Source organism: Octodon degus, unplaced genomic scaffold (assembly GCF_000260255.1).
Source record: "Octodon degus isolate 3935 unplaced genomic scaffold, OctDeg1.0 scaffold00007, whole genome shotgun sequence".
In the NCBI taxonomy this organism is placed as follows: domain Eukaryota; kingdom Metazoa; phylum Chordata; class Mammalia; order Rodentia; family Octodontidae; genus Octodon; species Octodon degus.
The window spans coordinates 33,111,881-33,119,155 of NW_004524583.1; the positions used below are offsets into that span (position 1 = coordinate 33,111,881).

Sequence of the window (7,275 nt, forward strand, 5' to 3'; positions counted from 1 at the left end):
AACTATATATCTATCCCAACCACTTTGAATACACAGATACAAAATGGACATTCATCTGTAAAGCCTACCACTTTGAATTAGCCCCAAGGGTCAGCATAGTCCCTGGCACAGGATAGGTGCTCAACAACTATTAGTTGAATGAATAGTCAAAAACTCCATGAAGAAAGTAGATATGAGCATGCCACAGACCCTGAAAAGAGCTTAGCCATTAATACGAACAATACTGATGACATAAAAAAAATAAACAAAAAAAATGGTATTGTTAGTGTTAATTCAGTGCAGTGAGGGAGAGGGAGGCAAGGTGAGAGGTCACTGGGGTGAAAGGTGGAAAGCATGGGTTAAAGCTGGGGAGGCGGGACAGCAAGGCTGCTTTTCTTCCTCGATCTGAGCAGACGCAACTCTGGCTCCTCCGGGTTCCCAGAGCTGGGCATGCAGAGGGCGTTGGATTGCCACAAAGCTTCAGCAAGCCTTGCCGTAAGTAAGGGCGCAGGACCAGTTGAGGGGCTGGTGTTTGCCAGGCCCGGCCATTGCTCTTAGATGGGCAAAGCCCTGCTCCCTGCTTTCTCAGAGGGCTCTGAGCTGGGGGCCCTTGCGGAGCCTGGGGCAGACCCTGCTGGAGAGCTGAGTTGCTGTGTGCCTTTGGACAGTTGTTTCAGTGCTCTGGTCAAACTTCCTGTCTCAGTTACTTTTTATCATTGCTGGAACAAAAAACCACCCAACACCCCAAAATTAAGAAGGTTTGCTTAACTCACAGTTAGTGGAGTTTTCAGTTCATACTCAGCTGGCTCTAAGGCAGAGTGGCACAGGGAAGAGGGCAGCAGCTCATGGCTGCAGAAAACAGCAAAGAGCAAAGGGAGGGGCAGGGGCTGTGGCAGCTAGCAAGCCTCCCTCCCTTCCTTCTATTGTGTTCAGGTTACCCACCCTGGGGCGGCTGTAGCTGCCACACCCATAATCCCAGCACTGGACCGTGAATTCTTCACAAACTGTAGAAGCCACCCCAATGACTGCATGAGGCTTTGGTGGGGACGAGACACAAACCCTAAGTTAACCACCAGGGGAGGGGGCAATGGTAACCACTCTGTTCTCAGTAGGGGACTGTTGGGAAGATCAAAGAGAAAAATTTGGGGAATATCTTTCAGGGCAGGAAAGCCTGGACATTCACGGTGTCCTTAGACTGGATCTAGCAGGCCCATCCCTTATTTTTCTACTATGAAGTTTTACTTTACCATTACTTTTTTTTTTTCTTTTTGGGTGGCTCAGGCTGCCTTAAGGGCGGGTCAGGTGTGGCATGTGGTGCTGGGGATCCAACCACAGTCCCTTGTGCCTGATTGGCTTTGCTCAAGAAGGCACTTTAGACAACTGAGCTAACCTGCCAGCCCCCTACAATTACTTTGTTTTTTTTCTCCTTCAGAACCGGGGATTGAACTCAGGCCCTTGCACTTGTCAGGGAAGCACTTATTCCACTGAGCCATCTCTCTGGCCCCTCTACCTTTACTTATTTATTTATTCATTCATTCATTCATTCATTTATTTTGTGTGTGTGGCCAGCTCAGCCCACCAGGGGGCGGGGCTGGCTGGCATGTGGTGCTGGGGATTGAACCGCGGTCCCTGTGCTTTGCTAAGCTTGTTCTAAGTAGGTGCTTTAGACCACTGAGCCATCTCACCAGCCCCTACCATTACTTTTTAATGGTAGCCAGCTGTACATTTCAGTATCTTTCCCTGAGAGATAAAGGCAACAATCTATGCACTAATAATACTAGTGACATATGATGTGTTCATGTGTGCAAAAGTGACAAAACGAGATTTTTACGTACCTTATGCTCCAAGTAACTGTTTTGTATATGTTTATTCAAGTATCCCAGAGGGTCCAACAGACCCACGCTGCTCTAGGATTTATTTTAAGAAGTTTATTTGGGGCCTGGGGAGATAACTCAGTGGAATAAGTGCTTGCCTGGCAAGTACAAGGTCCTGAGTTTGACCCCTGGTACTACCAAAAAAAAAAAAAAAAAAGTTTTCTTTCCAGTAGAAGGAACCCAATTTCATGTACAATGGCACATGAAAAACAAGCTTTGCATGTTTTGCAGGAGATCAAAAGTGAATCATCAAGGGCCTGGGGGGATAGCTCAGGAGCATAAGCGCCTGCCTGGCAAATGCAAGGTACGTTCTATCCCCAGTACCACACACACAAAAAAGTGAATCATCAGATTACTCGGATGAGGAAGATGACCCATTACAGGAAAATACATGCTTTTGGGCTGGGGATGTGGCTCAGTGGTAGAGTTCTCACCCTGTACACACGAGGCCCCCCACTGGCATTACAGTCTCAGTTTGGTTCTGTTGCAGGGGGATTAACCATCCCAGGATGGTTTCCTTCCTTCCTTTTTTTTTTTTTTAAAGCACTTTGTTCATTTGTATTATTCATAGCCACTTGTACATTGTCTTTGAAAAGGGAGCTTGATGTATCAGCCCAGAGGCTACAAGGAGGAGGTAGAAGTGACCTTCTAGTTTCATCAAAACAGATCAGAGAGCCAGGCATGTGCAATTGTAAGTTTGAGGTCAGCTTGGGCTACAAAGTGAACTCAGGGCCATTCTGCACTACATAGTAAAACCCTGTCTCAAAAAGACAGCAAGGGGCCGGGGAGATGGCTCAGTGGAATAAGCGCTTCCCTGGCAAGCGCAAGGGCCTGAGTGCAATTCCTAGTTCTGCCAAAAAAACCCCACAAAAAAACCTCAAAAAGACAACAAGCACACACACACACACACACACACATACACACACAGAGGACAACAGGCAAACAAAGCAGAGCAGAGACCAACACCACCTAAAGGACAAGTGAGGTCCCAGGACAGGGTCGGGGCCACCTGAACACCATAGCACTTGAGCAGTCCCACTGATAGAGTCACAAAAGCCTGAACACGAGGCACTTCACCCCTTTGCATGTTTGAAGCAGAAGTGCTCTCACTGGAGAACAGCCCAACGCTTTGTGTACCGATTGATTGATTGTCTTTTTGGGACAAGGTCTTGCTATGCAGTTCAGGCTGGCCTTGAGTTCACTTTTATTTTATTTTATTTATTTATTTATTTGCAGAACCGGAGATTGAACTCAGGCCCTTGTGCTTGCCAGGGAAGCGCTTATTCCACTGAGCCATGTCCCAGGCCCCTTGAGTTCACTTTTTCTTGTTGTTGTTGTTCTTTTTTTTTAAAAAAAATTTTTTTATTTATGTATGAATGTGTGTGTGTGGCCAGCTCAGCCCACCAGGGGGCGGGGCTGTCTGGTATGTGGTGCTGGGGGATTGAACTGTGGTCCCTGTGCTTTGCTAAGCTTGTTCTAAGTAGGTGCTTTAGACCACTGAGCCATCTCACCAGCCCTATACTGTACTTTTTGGGGGAGAGTTTTTTGGGGAAGGGTTTGAGACAGGGTCTCACTATGCAGTTTAGATTGGCTTCAAACTCATTACATGGCCTGTGCGGGCCTCAAACTTGCTCTGATGGTCCAGTTTCAGCCTTCCAAGTGCTGAGATTACAGGCATGTGCCACCACGCCCAACAATCTGAGTTGTGCATTTATTGATTGACTGATTGATTGTCTGAGACAGTCTCCATGTAGTTCAGTTCAAACTTGAACTCATTGCGTAGCCCAGGCTGGCTTTAAATACAGAGCTGGCCTTGTCCTTCGCTTGCCTTGCCCCGTTTTCCAAGAGCTGATTACTGATATCTCCTTTCCTTCATTACCAGTGATTCTAAACTCCTAGGAGGACAAGGTCGCGAGTGAGGGCAGGTTTGAGTTTTGTGGCCCTTTCTCTCCCCTTCTTAGAGCGTCCTCCAGCACCGTGTTGGGGCAGAGCATCTGGAGGTTTGCAACCTCCGTGGTGCGTCGCAGCCACTCTGAAGTGGGCCTGGGAAGAATTTGCCTTTTTCTGTGGAAAACAAGTGGCAGTGGCTGGCCATGATGACCTTGTACTTTGGATCTGGCTTTGCAGCACCTTTCTTTAGAGTGAGACACCAACTGCTTAAGAAATAAGGATGTTTTAATTCACCCTCTTTCGCAGATGGACAGAATTTCTCAAGAGGTGAAGCTCTTCAGAAACAGATCAAACTCTTTTTTTTTTTTTTCCAGAACCCAGGATTGAACTCAGGCTCTTGCGCTTAACAGGGAAGCGCTTATTCCACTGAGCCATCTCCTCAGCCCCAAAACTCTTAAATTCACATGGCATACTAGATATGTTTGTAAATAAACATGCAGGCCGAATGCCTCTTTTCTGAAATACGAGAATAAATAAATAAATAAATAAACTCCTGACATGTTTTCCCGCATTCTTCCTTCTCCTTGCCATTCAAAAGTTGCTCCCCAGCCAGGTGTGGGGGTGCACCCGAACCAGACTTTGTAACCTGGGCTGGCTCTCAGGGGCTGGGTGGGTCTGCCTGGAAATCAGACATACACAAAGTGAGTGTGATGGCTCACATCTGTAATCCCAGATAGCACTTGAGCAGTGCCTTTGATAGTCCTCCTACTCAGGCGGCTGAGGTAGGAGGATCATCGTGAGTTCCAGGCCCGCCTAGGCTACATAGGGAGTCCTGATCTGAAAAAGCCCAAACCAAAACAAACTAAAACAAACAAACAAACAAACAAACAAACAAAAAACCCCAACCAAACAAAAACCACAGGACTGGGGAGACAGCTCAGTGGCATAACTCCTGCCTGCAAGCGCAAGGTCAGTCCTGAGTTCAATCCCAAAACAAAAACAAACAACAAAAACTACAAACAAAAACAAAGTTGTGTGGGTAGATGTGTATTTGGGAGGTTCCTCGGCTCTCACCAGACCCTCCCAGGGCTCTGTGTCCCCAAGGAGGTTTTCATTGCTCTGGCCCAAGGTGTGAGTGCCAGCCCAGCTAGCTCCGCCCCACTGCAGGCTGTGGCTGGTTTGGGCCTGTTTGCCTGATCTAGGGGTCACCCACCCTTTCCCTGCCTGCAACAGCTCTTGCGTCATGGCTGAGTGACGAGTGACAGATCTGGAGTCACCTTGGGTGCCTTCTCCCCCACCGCCTCCTAAGCAGCTCCCCCTCTAAACCTCCCCCCTTCCCCTGTACACCCGGAGCCTCCGGTGTCTACACCACGGCTCTTCTCTTTCTGAACTTTACATGGGTTTGCTTACCTTTGAAATGGTGAGTTTTAAAACATAGTTAAAACATGCACATGGGAAAAAAGTCAGATAACAAAAGACTAGACAGTGAAAGTTAGCATCAGTTCCCCCAGGTCTCTCTGGGGATCCCCGTGCCAACACCCGTGGAGCCACCAGTCCAGGACTGGCCCAGGCATTGGCTGAGCACCAGAGCAGAGGCCAGTTGGAACGAGAACATGTGCACACACACCAGACTCAGAGATTTAGTAGAAGAATGTAAAGATACTTCATTAGTAATTTTTTCTTTTTGTCTTTTTGAGACAAGGTCTCACTATGCAGCTCAGGCTGGCCTTGACCTCTCAGCAATTCTGTCTCAGTCTCCTGAGTGCTGGGATTACACGTGTATGCTGCCACACCTGGCATGACAATGTTTTAGAATTAGCTAGCGGCTGTGCCTGCAACTTCATGACTATAACAAATGAAGCATTCATTTAAAAATGCTCGACTTCACAGCATGAGGATTTTCCCTCAATAAAAATATTACTTTGGGATTTTGATGTTTTGATGAATATTCGTGATGTGAAAAAGCATGACACACCCTGTTCTGACTTAGTCACACGTGTCATGGATGTCACGCATGTACACATGGGAGCTAGGAGACCATATCCAGCTAAGCTGCTTATGACTTTGAGTGACTTCGAATGACAGCGCCCTCTTCCCTCCACTCTCCTCCGCTGCCGGCGGTGGTGCTCAGCCGGGCCTCCCACCCCAGGCCTGCGCAGACGCAGCTCAGCCGGGCCTCACAAGCGGAGCATTAATCTCCCCCCCACGCACACAACCTAGACGTGACTTTAGGATCACAACGTGAGGGCGAATAGGAGTAAGCTAAGCGAGAAGGGCTGGCGGAGGGCAGGCCTGGTGCGGTGCACTGTGTGAGGTACAGCTGGAGGTGGTGTGGCTTGTGTGCTTGCAGAGTTGGTTCCCTTTTTGGACACATAACAATTGTACGTATTATGAAGTGCAGTGGATATCATGTATAATATGTAGTAAATACATATGTGATATCGTGTGTGTATATATGTCATGATCAGGCCAGGATAACTGACATATCTGTCACTTTGCATATTTATCCTTTCTTTATGTTGGGAATGTTCAAAAATCATCTCTACTAGCTGTTGTTTTTCTTTTGCAGAACCAGGGATTGAACTCAGGCCCTTGAGCTTGCCAGGGAAGCACTTATTCCACTGAGCCATCTCCCCGGCCCCCTCTACCAGCTGTTTTGAATGCAGTTAAGTTGCCAAGCACAGTTACCCAGCAGTCGAAGTTTCCCTCCACCCACTGGGCGCCACATCCCCAGCTGCCTGCCCACCCTGCCCCACCTTCAGGCTCTGGGGCCCACTATTGGACGCCACACTACTCTGAGAGCGACTCTTTCAGTTCTTTACTCCTCAGAGAACAACAAAGAAGTAAGAACATTTGCTGCTTGTCTTTCTGCACGTGAGCCACTTCACTCTCCGCACTGTCCCCCACCCATTCATGTCGCTGCAAATAGCAGGATGTCATTCTTTTTTACGTCTCATAGTGTTTCGTGGTACTTATATGTTTTTAATCCTCTTTCCACAGTGGCCCTGAGATGACGCCACATCCTGGCTGTTGTAAGTAGCCTGAGAAGTGGCGGGTGGGAGGGGAGATGCCTCTGACGTACTTCTTCTTCCTTTGGACATGTACTCAGTAGCACGACTCCTGGATCATAGGATTTTGAGGGACCTCTGTAGTAGTTTCTGTAGTGGCCCCCTTAATTTGCATTCCCACCAGCAGTGCGTGGCACTCGTGTTTTTGCATTCTTCCGGTGAGAGAACTCATTGTGGTTTTTGATTTGCAGTTCGCTGATAATTACTGATGTTAAACATTGTTTCAGGGGCCAGGGAGATGGCTCAGTAGTATAAGCGCTTGCCTGGCAAGTGCAAGGGCTCAAGTTCAAACCCTGGTTCCGCAAAAAAACAAAACAAAACATTGTTTCACACATTTGTTGACCATATTTGTCCATTTTCTTTTGAGAAATGTCTATTTAAGTCATTTGCCCCTTCGTAAATTTAATTACTTGCACTCCTTATAGATGCTGGGTAGCAGTCCCCTGGTTTATTTATTTATTTAT

General features: G+C 47.6%; 1 pseudogene; it reads left to right on the forward strand.

The window, feature by feature from the left end:
- Positions 1 to 4,021, forward strand: part of LOC101583949 — a 5,278-nt pseudogene extending 1,257 nt beyond the window's left edge.
- The last annotated feature ends 3,254 nt before the right edge of the window (positions 4,022 to 7,275 follow it).